Source organism: Monomorium pharaonis, chromosome 3, assembly GCF_013373865.1.
Source record: "Monomorium pharaonis isolate MP-MQ-018 chromosome 3, ASM1337386v2, whole genome shotgun sequence".
Classification (NCBI taxonomy): Eukaryota; Metazoa; Arthropoda; class Insecta; order Hymenoptera; family Formicidae; genus Monomorium; species Monomorium pharaonis.
Window position 1 is genome coordinate 16,143,888 of NC_050469.1, and position 4,165 is coordinate 16,148,052.

Genomic DNA, 4,165 nt, shown 5'->3' on the forward strand with positions numbered 1-4,165 from the left:
TAAGTAGTTAATATCTTTATAAGAAATTATGTATTCTATATGTGCTTTTTGTAGATGAATCGATTCTTTTCTTGAATTAATTTTTTGTTTTAGCTTCTTTGCTAATTGTAGAATGTTGACAGCTGGACCATCAGAGAACAATTCCTTGCCGAGTAAAGCTGTCAAATTCTAAACCTGCTACTTCCTCGAGTATGCCAAAATTGTAAGCAAAAAAGTTGAAATCACATTGTAACATCAAATATCATTTCGTAAGTAAACATATACTATTTGGAGTAAAACAAATTATCGTTAAAGAAATATTTTGATATCATTATTTTTGTAGTTAATATGTGTGTGTGTGTGTGTGTGTTTGTGGGTATAATTCATTTAAAATAATTATTAGTTTAATAATTAAAGTTACATTTTAGTTGGTATAAGAAGGCTCGTGATATTACTTGGGTTGAATTAGATAAAGAGTATCTTAGATTTAAGAGGTGTTTTCTAGAGCATACACACTTGGCATCTTTTTTACCGTTTTTAAAAAGATAATTTTGGTTTATTTTACATCAAATAGTGTATTCACTTATTAAATGATCCTCGATTGTTGGACAAGCATCCATCGCTACTTCTAAACCCATTCTTGTAAAAGTCAATGTGGGTAGCACATTTTCTGTTTGCTGAAAGATAAAAGGTGTATACCGATTAACAGACTATATAACAAAATAACAGTAAACAATGAGCAGGTCTATCGAAAGCGTTCATGACAGGTTGACGATAAACACAATAGTATCCCAGATAGCACAGAGATTCAAAAAGAATTCATAATTGGTAACATAATTGGTAACGTACAATTGAGTTCTTTTTAAACTCTCCGTGCTATCTGGGATCTCTTCTAGTTTAAATAATGTCGGTACATTGCTGGGACAAACAGCACATATGCTTTGTAGAACAAACAATTTCGACAAACCTGCTCTCAGTTTGTTGTATCAATCTGTTACTGCACCGTTGATAAATCTAATTGATATTACAATATAATTTCAACTTTTTTGCTCACAATTTTGACATACTCGAAGAAGTAGCAGGCTTAGAATTTGACAGCTTTATTCGGCAAGAAATTGTTTTCTGGTGGTCCAGCTGTCAACATTCTACGATTGGCTAAGAAGCTGAAACAAAAAATTAATTCAAGAAAAGAATCGGTTCATCTACAAAATGCACATAGAATACATAATTTTTTATAAAGATATTAGCTACTTATCTGATATATATTTTTATTCTCCATTTATTTCTTTCCCTTTTCCTTCTTTATGTTTTTATTTTATTTTGCACAGATTTTGTTTCTCGGCTGACAATGATTTTAATATGGAAAACCAGATTTTAATCATAAATCTTGTCTGTCAAGGCACATCAAAGAAATTGAAAATTATTATTACTAATTAATTTAATATAATAAAAATATAATTTAGTATAGTTTAATATATTAATATATTTTATTAAAATTTCTTCTCTTACATATAAATATATAAAACATTTTTTTTCTTGTTCATCTCTATGTACTTAATATTCAGTTGTAATTTTTTAACATTAATTTCAATTACATGTTACAATTTAACTTAATATTTATTATTTTGGCGCGCGCATATGTCAAAACGTCTCTCCGAAACTCCGAACACTCGTAGATTTACTACTTAAACAATGTTACTAACCTGTAAAAATTGAAATTGAAATGTCTAGAGAATTTTGTTGGTACCAACATTTTCCCCATCTAGTTTTCGGACTAATGTCGTGACCTCTGTGAAGTTAGCCAGCCAACTTCAGCTTTATCAATTTTCACCAATTGGTATCCTTTGGTGGTCGTTTGGTGGTCTTTGGTAGTTTAGTCCCATCATTTGGTGGTTAGCCGTTCTCCTGTAATATCAAAAATAAAATTTGGGTGTGAAGTTAGCCCGACATTGTTTATTTTTGCACCAATTTTAATTTCAAGTAGTTCATTTGATTTGGAATTGTTTGGTGGTCATGAATATGCTAATGAAAACGTTTGGTGGTCAACCGTTTTTGTAGAAATTAGAAAAAACCGTTTTTGAGTATCACTGGTTTTGGTATCACTGGAAATTACCCAGATACATATTATTTATCATACAAATTCACTTTCAAAGGCGTCAATAGATGTAAAATCGTTTGGTAAACACGAATAAACTAATGAAATCGTTTGGTGGTCATCCGTTTTCCTAAAAATTCGAAAAAACCGTTAACGATTGGCATCATTGTAAACTCACTAGGCAAATATTATTTTTCGTACAAATTTACTTTCAAAGGCATTATTGGATGTAAAATCGTTTGGTGGTCACAAATATATTAATGAAAACGTTTGGTGGTCAATCGTTTTCTTTAATATTGCAGAAAAAATACTGCCGAATGGCCTTGCTGTAAAACTCCCTAGAGAGATTTTAATTTTTCAAGCAAATTTACTTCGCAAAGGATTGTTCAATGCGTAATCGTTTGGTGGTCGCTAATTTCGTAATTAAAACATTTGGTGGTTAACCGTTTCGTTAAAAAATAAACAAAACCCGTATGCGTTCTGTAGGGGTTTGTTCGCGTCACATGCTCCGACATGCTCCTATTCACTCCAACGCACTCCAATACGTTGATTCCGATGACGCCAACCTATTAGAATGCGTTGGAGTGAGTAGGATCATGTCGGGGCATGGCGACGCAAACAAACCAAAAGTGTAAATGTGTGCTCGGATTGGTCGTTTGTTGGACTCGTGTTAGCCCGGATCTACAATAGTGTAGTAAACCTTAAGCCAAAAGGAAAATTTGCAACCACCAATCGATTACGCATCGAATAATCCTTTGCGAAGTAAATTTATTTGAAAAATTAAAATGGTTTTAGAGTTTTACAACAAGGCCATTCGGAAGCATTTTTTCTGTAATATTAAAGAAAACGGTTGATCACGTTTTAATAAATATATTCATGATCAACAAACGATTTTACATCCAATAATGCCTTTGAAAGAGAATTTGTATGAAAAATATTTGTCTAGTGAATTTACAATGATGCCAATTAAAAACGGTTTTTTCGAATTTTTACGAAAACGGATAACCACTAAACGTTTTCATTAGTTTATTCGTGACCACTAAACAATTTTACATCCAATAACGCCTTTGCAAGTAAAATTGTATGAAAAATAATATTCGTTTGTGGAATTTTGCAATATATATAGTATGCCACTCAAAAACGGTTTTTTCTGATTTCTACGAAAACGGTTGACTACCAAACGTTTTCATTAGTTTATTCGTAACCACCAAACAATTTTACATCTGTTGACGCCTTTGAAAGTAATTTGTATGATAAATAATATATATCTGGGGAATTTTTAGTGATACCAAAACCAGTGATACTCAAAAACGGTTTTTTCTAATTTCTACAAAAACGGTTGACCACCAAACGTTTTCATTAGCATATTCATGACCACCAAACGATTCCAAATCGAATAAGCTACTTGAAATTAAAATTGGTGCAAAAATAAACAATGTCGGGCTAACTTCACACCCAAATTTTATTTTTGATATTACAGGAGAACGGCTAACCACCAAACGATGGGACTGGACTACCAAAGACCACCAAACAACCACCAAACAATACCAATTGGTGAAAATTGATAAAGCTGAAGTTGGCTGGCTAACTTCACAGAGGTAATGTCGTGTAACCATATTCATCTGGGGAATTTCCAGTGTTACCAAAACTAGAGATACTCAAAAACGGTTTTTTCTAATTTCTACGAAAACGGTTGACCACCAAACGATTTCATTAGCATATTCGTGACCACCAAACGATTCCGAATCGAATGAGCTACTTGAAATTAAAATTGGTGCAAAAATAAATAATGTCGGGCTAACTTCACACCCGAATTTTATTTTTGATATTACAAGAGAACGGCTAACCACCAAACGATGGGACTGGACCACCAAACACCACCAAACGACCACCAAACGATACCAATTGGTGAAAATTGTTAAAGCTGAAGTTGGCTGGCTAACTTCACAGAGGTTGGAAAATGTCGTGTAACCAACGAACGCAGCGTTGGAAATTCTCAATACTACCAACTTAACCTTTTTTTCCCCAACACCAGTTAAAGCTATTTTCGAACGCACCCAATATACATCAAATCGCGGATTTGAGATAACA

At 32.8% G+C, this 4,165-nt stretch overlaps 1 long non-coding RNA gene across 2 annotated transcripts; it reads right to left on the reverse strand.

Annotated features, from left to right (window-relative positions):
• LOC118644699 lies at positions 1–2,428 on the reverse strand. Of its 2 annotated transcripts, none has more exons than XR_004962445.1 (2): positions 1,034–2,428; positions 1–656 (listed from the first exon to the last, which is right to left on the reverse strand). It is a non-coding gene; the product is annotated as an uncharacterized LOC118644699 (long non-coding RNA). The 2 variants fall into 2 exon arrangements; XR_004962444.1 differs by having other exon boundaries at positions 947–2,428.
• Positions 2,429–4,165: the final 1,737 nt, after the last annotated feature.